We start from the raw sequence: 9,246 nt of genomic DNA on the forward strand, positions 1-9,246 counted from the left end.
AGCTGCTGGTGTGGGGACTGCTCAGTCACTTTACATAGGAGGCCTCTGATGCAATGGAGTACCTCATCAGCATCACCGGGCATAGGGGGAGCCAGCCCAGCAGAATTCAGTGGCCAGCTGGCCACTGACCTGGTGTATCATGCAGCACGCGCACAGATATGTCAATAAAATAACTCGTAGCATTTGCAGTTGCCTTTCTCTGGTGCCTCCTGGAATCTCACTCGCCTCAACCATCTGCTGGTTCATAGCTGCCCCACTATGCACCAGGTGGAGCTATAGAGGTGAAACGTGACTGCTGAGTGTACCACCTGCTTAGTTTTCCATTCTTTTCCTAAAGTTCTTCTGGTTTCTCTCCACAATATTTCACTGTATGTCCATATCTATTACGTATATAACATCTGCCTTATTCCCTCTCCCTCACATTTTTTCACGAATTATTATCTTGTTATACTTCACATTTGTATGCCCCGCCTCATCACAATAGTAACAGAAATCTTGAAATTTCCTGTCTTCTTCTGCCCTGGTGGATGTTTGCATCCATCTCGTTTTGGCATTCTTTCAGTTCTTACTTCAGTGACTGAATATGTGCCCCAATGAAACAAGTACATCCCAGTATGTAGACCTATTATATCGTGCCTTTTAATCATGCCCTTTCCATCACCCTTGTTAGAGCAACCTTGAGTTATTTGAATAGCTCATCTGTCCTATTTTCTCAAGAGAATATTGACTCTCATGAATGTTGGCCAGTTTGAAATATTCTACCTGTGTAAAAGTCAATTGTCCTTTTATCGGAATAGTTTTCTTCTAAGATACTTCATACATTAGGCCAGCTACTTATATTATCTCTGAATATCAACTTGGTTCTTGCATCTCCCATAATCTTTGACTTTACGTATCAAAATAATAATTCTTTGTCCTTGCTATTAACTACCTCAAATGAGGCACATATATTCTCAACAAATTCCATCACTTCCCTTTTGATATCCTCAAATGTTCTTCAAACTAATACTAGCTCTTCATTAGCACTTATCACTGCTGCAGAATGTCATTTTACACTTTCACAAGGAACCTTATACCAAATTTGATGAACTACCTCACCTGTTCAGGTGTCTCGACATGGAGCAGCTCATGCAATCTGCTGGGTTCCTCCGGTCATCAGTTTCTTGCGTGCTGCTATTAGTACAGGCCTCAATCTGCTGGGCTTTTCTCTATTCTGTTTCTTGAGTGCTGCTACTCACACGCACTTCTTCTTGCAATAATACCCAGCAATACAACTGATAGATCCCCCCACCTGTTTTTCCACACATCTCACATACCTGTCAGCAAAATTTTATTTCATGTCCCACCATAGGTCCAAGCTATCAACATAGAGTTTGTGTGGCTTGTGTGATGGCAGTAGCCAGGGGGTTAGTTAGTTACATAATCCATGGATCATTTTGCATGATAGATTGTAATGATGTGGGATGAGTCATGTTACATTCACATCGCAAATTAATTTGTACGTACCGTTACATTCTGAACATTTCAAAGTTAGGTTGGTTTTTTTTAATTTATTTACAAAAATAAAAAGAAAGATGTACAGATGTGAGTTAGTAATTCCTACCCACCACCTTTTACACATTACAGTAATAGAAATTCTACAGAATAGAAGGAGTTGTCAAGGAGAAACTTTCTGAGTGTGCTATGAAATTTTACTTCGCTGTCTGTCGTACATTTTATATCACTGGGTAAGGATTGAAAATTTTTGTTGCAGTATTGTGCACCCCTTCCTGTGCTAAAGACAACTTTAATGTGAAGTAATGAAGGTCATTTTTCCTTCTGGTATTGTATTTATGTGCTTCATTGTTCCTTTTGAACTGTAGCGGATTATTTACAACAAACTTCATGAGGGAACAAATATACTGTGAAGCCGTAGTCAGAATGACCAACTCCTTAAATATGTGTCTGCAAGATAATCACAGGTGAGCACCACATGTTATTCTCACAGCACATTTTTGTGCAATGAAGATGTTCTTTATTAAAGATGAGATACCCCAGAACATTATTGCACACGACATTATTGAATGAAAATATGCAAAGTATGTCAAGTTACTGATTTGTCTCTCCCCAAGATTTGCAATGATTCTAAGTGTACTTGTGGCTGAACTAAGCTGTCTGAGGAGTGCCAAAATGCGTTTCTTTTTCTCCAATTTAAATTCTCATCAGTATGCACCCCTAATAACTTCTACATTTCCAAGCTCTTTATTATTTCCTTACCGTGTGTTACACTTATCATTGGTGTAGTACTTCTTGATGTGCAGAACTGAATATGTTTTTTATATATATTGAGGGTGAGACCATTTGCAGAAAACCAGTCAATGATACTTTTAAGAACTTTGTGTACCATTTCCTCTGTTTCTGTACATATGCTTGGGTTAATTTCAAAACTACTGTGATTTGCAAAAAGTACTAATTCTGCTTGGTGTATACTAATGAGAAGATTGTTTACATATATGAGGAACAGCATTGGAGCTAAGATTTAACCTCGAGGAACCTCATACGTGATTTCTCTCCAGTCAGAATTATATTCCTGGACTATATTGCTTGAGTTACTGATTACAACTTCTGCATCCCATATATCTAGGAGAATATTGTGATCCACACAGTCAAATTCTGTGGAGAGGTTGCAGAAAATATCAGCTAGCACTACAAGGGTAGATCAAATATAAACATGATTTTATTTCAGAATGAGATTTTCACTCTGCAGCGGAGTGTGCGCTGATATGACTTCTGTAAAGTTTGGAAGGTAGGAGACGGATACTGGCAGAAGTAAAGCTGTGTGTACCGGTCGTGAGTCGTGCTTCGGTAGCTCAGTTGGTAGAGCATTTGCCCGCGAAAGGCAAAGGTCCCGAGTTCGAGTCTCGGTCGGGCACACAGTTTTAATCTGCCCGGAAGTTTCATATCAGCGCACACTCCGCTGCAGAGTGAAAATCTCATTCTGGAAACATCCCCCAGGCTGTGGCTAAGCCATGTCTCCACAGTATCCTTTCTTTCAGGAGTGCTAGTTCTGCATGTTTCGCAGAAGAGCTTCTGTAAAGTTTGGAAGGTAGGAGACGGATACTGGCAGAAGTAAAGCTGTGTGTACTGGTCGTGAGTCGTGCTTCGGTAGCTCAGTTGGTAGAGCACTTGCCTGCGAAAGGCAAAGGTCCCGAGTTCGAGTCTCGGTCGGGCACACAGTTTTAATCTGCCAGGAAGTTTCATATCAGCGCACACTCCACTGCAGAGTGAAAATCTCATTCTGGAAACATCCCCCAGGCTGTGGCTAAGCCATGTCTCCACAGTATCCTTTCTTTTAGGAGTGCTAGTTCTGCATGTTTCGCAGAAGAGCTTCTGTAAAGTTTGGAAGGTAGGAGACGGATACTGGCAGAAGTAAAGCTGTGTGTACCGGTCGTGAGTCGTGCTTCGGTAGCTCAGTTGGTAGAGCACTTGCCCGCGAAAGGCAAAGGTCCCGAGTTCGAGTCTCGGTCGGGCACACAGTTTTAATCTGCCAGGAAGTTTCATATCAGCACAAACTCCGCTGCAGAGTGAAAATCTCATTCTGGAAACATCCCCAAGGCTGTGGCTAAGCCATGTCTCCACAGTATCCTTTCTTTTAGGAGTGCTAGTTCTGCATGTTTCGCAGAAGTGCTTCTGTAAAGTTAGGAAGGTAGGAGACGGATACTGGCAGAAGTAAAGCTGTGTGTACCGGTCGTGAGTCGTGCTTCGGTAGCTCAGTTGGTAGAGCACTTGCCCGCGAAAGGCAAAGGTCTCGAGTTCGAGTCTCGGTCGGGTACACAGTTTTAATCTGCCAGGAAGTTTCATATCAGCGCACACTCCGCTGCAGAGTGAAAATCTCATTCTGGAAACATCCCCCAGGCTGTGGCTAAGCCATGTCTCCACAGTATCCTTTCTTTCAGGAGTGCTAGTTCTGCATGTTTCACAGAAGAGCTTCTGTAAAGTTTGGAAGGTAGGAGACGGATACTGGCAGAAGTAAAGCTGTGTGTACCGGTCGTGAGTCGTGCTTCGGTAGCTCAGTTGGTAGAGCACTTGCCCGCGAAAGGCAAAGGTCTCGAGTTCAAGTCTCGGTCGGGCACACAGTTTTAATCTGCCAGGAAATTTCATATCAGCGCACACTCCGCTGCAGAGTGAAAATCTCATTCTGGAAACATCCCCCAGGCTGTGGCTAAGCCATGTCTCCACAGTATCCTTTCTTTCAGGAGTGCTAGTTCTGCATGTTTCGCAGAAGAGCTTCTGTAAAGTTTGGAAGGTAGGAGACGGATACTGGCAGAAGTAAAGCTGTGTGTACTGGTCGTGAGTCGTGCTTCGGTAGCTCAGTTGGTAGAGCACTTGCCCGCGAAAGGCAAAGGTCCCGAGTTCGAGTCTCGGTCGGGCACACAGTTTTAATCTGCCAGGAAGTTTCATATCAGCGCACACTCCACTGCAGAGTGAAAATCTCATTCTGGAAACATCCCCCAGGCTGTGGCTAAGCCATGTCTCCACAGTATCCTTTCTTTTAGGAGTGCTAGTTCTGCATGTTTCGCAGAAGAGCTTCTGTAAAGTTTGGAAGGTAGGAGATGGATACTGGCAGAAGTTAAGCTGTGTGTACCGGTCGTGAGTCGTGCTTCGGTAGCTCAGTTGGTAGAGCACTTGCCCGCGAAAGGCAAAGGTCCCGAGTTCGAGTCTCGGTCGGGCACACAGTTTTAATCTGCCAGGAAGTTTCATATCAGCGCACACTCCGCTGCAGAGTGAAAATCTCATTCTGGAAACATCCCCAAGGCTGTGGCTAAGCCATGCCTCCACAGTATCCTTTCTTTCAGGAGTGCTAGTTCTCCATGTTTCGCAGAAGTGCTTCTGTAAAGTTAGGAAGGTAGGAGACGGATACTGGCAGAAGTAAAGCTGTGTGTACCGGTCGTGAGTTGTGCTTCGGTAGCTCAGTTGGTAGAGCACTTGCCCGCGAAAGGCAAAGGTCCCGAGTTCGAGTCTCGGTCGGGCACACAGTTTTAATCTGCCAGGAAGTTTCATATCAGCGCACACTCCGCTGCAGAGTGAAAATCTCATTCTGGAAACATCCCCTAGGCTGTGGTTAAGCCATGTCTCCACAGTATCCTTTCTTTCAGGAGTGCTAGTTCTGCATATTTTGCAGAAGTGCTTCTGTAAAGTTTGGAAGGTAGGAGACGGATACTGGCAGAAGTAAAGCTGTGTGTACCGGTCGTGAGTCGTGCTTCGGTAGCTCAGTTGGTAGAGCACTTGCCTGCGAAATGCAAAGGTCCCGAGTTCGAGTCTCGGTCGGGCACACAGTTTTAATCTGCCAGGAAGTTTCATATCAGCGCACACTCAGCTGCAGAGTGAAAATCTCATTCTGGAAACATCCCCCAGGCTGTGGCTAAGCCATGTCTCCACAGTATCCTTTCTTTCAGGAGTGCTAGTTCTGCATGTTTTGCAGAAGTGCTTCTGTAAAGTTTGGAAGGTAGGAGAGAGATAATGGCAGAAGTAAAGCTGTGTGTACCGGTCGTGAGTCGTGCTTCGGTAGCTCAGTTGGTAGAGCACTTGCCCGCGAAAGGCAAAGGTCTCGAGTTCGAGTCTCGGTCGGGCACACAGTTTTAATCTGCCAGGAAGTTTCATATCAGCGCACACTCCGCTGCAGAGTGAAAATCTCATTCTGGAAACATCCCCAGGCTGTGGCTAAGCCATGTCTCCACAGTATCCTTTCTTTCAGGAGTGCTAGTTCTGCATGTTTCGCAGAAGAGCTTCTGTAAAGTTTGGAAGGTAGGAGACAGATACTGGCAGAAGTAAAGCTGTGTGTACCGGTCGTGAGTCGTGCTTCGGTAGCTCAGTTGGTAGAGCACTTGCCCGCGAAAGGCAAAGGTCCCGAGTTCGAGTCTCGGTCGGGCACACAGTTTTAATCTGCCAGGAAGTTTCATATCAGCGCACACTCCGCTGCAGAGTGAAAATCTCATTCTGGAAACATCCCCCAGGCTGTGGCTAAGCCATGTCTCCACAGTATCCTTTCTTTCAGGAGTGCTAGTTCTGCATGTTTCGCAGAAGTGCTTCTGTAAAGTTTGGAAGGTAGGAGACGGATACTGGCAGAAGTAAAGCTGTGTGTACCGGTCGTGAGTCGTGCTTCGGTAGCTCAGTTGGTAGAGCACTTGCCTGCGAAAGGCAAAGGTCCCGAGTTCGAGTCTCGGTCGGGCACACAGTTTTAATCTGCCAGGAAGTTTCATATCAGCGCACACTCCACTGCAGAGTGAAAATCTCATTCTGGAAACATCCCCCAGGCTGTGGCTAAGCCAAGTCTCCACAGTATCCTTTCTTTTAGTAGTGCTAGTTCTGCATGTTTCGCAGAAGAGCTTCTGTAAAGTTTGGAAGGTAGGAGACGGATACTGGCAGAAGTAAAGCTGTGTGTACCGGTCGTGAGTCGTGCTTCGGTAGCTCAGTTGGTAGAGCACTTGCCTGCGAAAGGCAAAGGTCCCGAGTTCGAGTCTCGGGCGGGCACACAGTTTTAATCTGCCAGGAAGTTTCATATCAGCGCACACTCCGCTGCAGAGTGAAAATCTCATTCTGGAAACATCCCCCAGGCTGTGGCTAAGCCATGTCTCCACAGTATCCTTTCTTTCAGGAGTGCTAGTTCTGCATGTTTTGCAGAAGTGCTTCTGTAAAGTTTGGAAGGTAGGAGAGAGATAATGGCAGAAGTAAAGCTGTGTGTACCGGTCGTGAGTCGTGCTTCGGTAGCTCAGTTGGTAGAGCACTTGCCCGCGAAAGGCAAAGGTCTCGAGTTCGAGTCTCGGTCGGGCACACAGTTTTAATCTGCCAGGAAGTTTCATATCAGCGCACACTCCGCTGCAGAGTGAAAATCTCATTCTGGAAACATCCCCAGGCTGTGGCTAAGCCATGTCTCCACAGTATCCTTTCTTTCAGGAGTGCTAGTTCTGCATGTTTCGCAGAAGAGCTTCTGTAAAGTTTGGAAGGTAGGAGACAGATACTGGCAGAAGTAAAGCTGTGTGTACCGGTCGTGAGTCGTGCTTCGGTAGCTCAGTTGGTAGAGCACTTGCCCGCGAAAGGCAAAGGTCCCGAGTACGAGTCTCGGTCGGGCACACAGTTTTAATCTGCCAGGAAGTTTCATATCAGCGCACACTCCGCTGCAGAGTGAAAATCTCATTCTGGAAACATCCCCCAGGCTGTGGCTAAGCCATGTCTCCACAGTATCCTTTCTTTCAGGAGTGCTAGTTCTGCATGTTTCGCAGAAGTGCTTCTGTAAAGTTTGGAAGGTAGGAGACGGATACTGGCAGAAGTAAAGCTGTGTGTACCGGTCGTGAGTCGTGCTTCGGTAGCTCAGTTGGTAGAGCACTTGCCTGCGAAAGGCAAAGGTCCCGAGTTCGAGTCTCGGTCGGGCACACAGTTTTAATCTGCCAGGAAGTTTCATATCAGCGCACACTCAGCTGCAGAGTGAAAATCTCATTCTGGAAACATCCCCCAGGCTGTGGCTAAGCCATGTCTCCACAGTATCCTTTCTTTCAGGAGTGCTAGTTCTGCATGTTTCACAGAAGAGCTTCTGTAAAGTTTGGAAGGTAGGAGACGGATACTGGCAGAAGTAAAGCTGTGTGTACTGGTCGTGAGTCGTGCTTCGGTAGCTCAGTTGGTAGAGCACTTGCCCGCGAAAGGCAAAGGTCCCGAGTTCGAGTCTCGGTCGGGCACACAGTTTTAATCTGCCAGGAAGTTTCATATCAGCGCACACTCCACTGCAGAGTGAAAATCTCATTCTGGAAACATCCCCCAGGCTGTGGCTAAGCCAAGTCTCCACAGTATCCTTTCTTTTAGTAGTGCTAGTTCTGCATGTTTCGCAGAAGAGCTTCTGTAAAGTTTGGAAGGTAGGAGATGGATACTGGCAGAAGTAAAGCTGTGTGTACCGGTCGTGAGTCGTGCTTCGGTAGCTCAGTTGGTAGAGCACTTGCCCGCGAAAGGCAAAGGTCCCGAGTTCGAGTCTCGGTCGGGCACACAGTTTTAATCTGCCAGGAAGTTTCATATCAGCGCACACTCCGCTGCAGAGTGAAAATCTCATTCTGGAAACATCCCCAAGGCTGTGGCTAAGCCATGCCTCCACAGTATCCTTTCTTTCAGGAGTGCTAGTTCTCCATGTTTCGCAGAAGTGCTTCTGTAAAGTTAGGAAGGTAGGAGACGGATACTGGCAGAAGTAAAGCTGTGTGTACCGGTCGTGAGTCGTGCTTCGGTAGCTCAGTTGGTAGAGCACTTGCCCGCGAAAGGCAAAGGTCCCGAGTTCGAGTCTCGGTCGGGCACACAGTTTTAATCTGCCAGGAAGTTTCATATCAGCGCACACTCCGCTGCAGAGTGAAAATCTCATTCTGGAAACATCCCCTAGGCTGTGGTTAAGCCATGTCTCCACAGTATCCTTTCTTTCAGGAGTGCTAGTTCTGCATATTTTGCAGAAGTGCTTCTGTAAAGTTTGGAAGGTAGGAGACGGATACTGGCAGAAGTAACGCTGTGTGTACCGGTCGTGAGTCGTGCTTCGGTAGCTCAGTTGGTAGAGCACTTGCCTGCGAAAGGCAAAGGTCCCGAGTTCGAGTCTCGGTCGGGCACACAGTTTTAATCTGCGAGGAAGTTTCATATCAGCGCACACTCAGCTGCAGAGTGAAAATCTCATTCTGGAAACATCCCCCAGGCTGTGGCTAAGCCATGTCTCCACAGTATCCTTTCTTTCAGGAGTGCTAGTTCTGCATGTTTTGCAGAAGTGCTTCTGTAAAGTTTGGAAGGTAGGAGAGAGATAATGGCAGAAGTAAAGCTGTGTGTACCGGTCGTGAGTCGTGCTTCGGTAGCTCATTTGGTAGAGCACTTGCCCGCGAAAGGCAAAGGTCTCGAGTTCGAGTCTCGGTCGGGCACACAGTTTTAATCTGCCAGGAAGTTTCATATCAGCGCACACTCCGCTGCAGAGTGAAAATCTCATTCTGGAAACGTCCCCAGGCTGTGGCTAAGCCATGTCTCCACAGTATCCTTTCTTTCAGGAGTGCTAGTTCTGCATGTTTCGCAGAAGAGCTTCTGTAAAGTTTGGAAGGTAGGAGACAGATACTGGCAGAAGTAAAGCTGTGTGTACCGGTCGTGAGTCGTGCTTCGGTAGCTCAGTTGGTAGAGCACTTGCCCGCGAAAGGCAAAGGTCCCGAGTTCGAGTCTCGGTCGGGCACACAGTTTTAATCTGCCCGGAAGTTTCATATCAGCGCA

The 9,246-nt window shown here is 46.7% G+C and overlaps 2 non-coding genes across 2 annotated transcripts; both read left to right on the forward strand.

Annotated features, from left to right (window-relative positions):
* Positions 1 to 2,837: 2,837 nt before the first annotated feature.
* Trnas-cga (transfer RNA serine (anticodon CGA)) lies at positions 2,838 to 2,912 on the forward strand. The gene has a single exon. It is a non-coding gene; the product is annotated as a tRNA-Ser (tRNA).
* Positions 2,913 to 5,237: 2,325 nt separating this feature from the next.
* Positions 5,238 to 5,312, forward strand: Trnar-gcg (transfer RNA arginine (anticodon GCG)). The gene has a single exon. It is a non-coding gene; the product is annotated as a tRNA-Arg (tRNA).
* The last annotated feature ends 3,934 nt before the right edge of the window (positions 5,313 to 9,246 follow it).

The sequence above is a fragment of the Schistocerca gregaria genome, chromosome 1, assembly GCF_023897955.1.
Source record: "Schistocerca gregaria isolate iqSchGreg1 chromosome 1, iqSchGreg1.2, whole genome shotgun sequence".
Classification (NCBI taxonomy): Eukaryota; Metazoa; Arthropoda; class Insecta; order Orthoptera; family Acrididae; genus Schistocerca; species Schistocerca gregaria.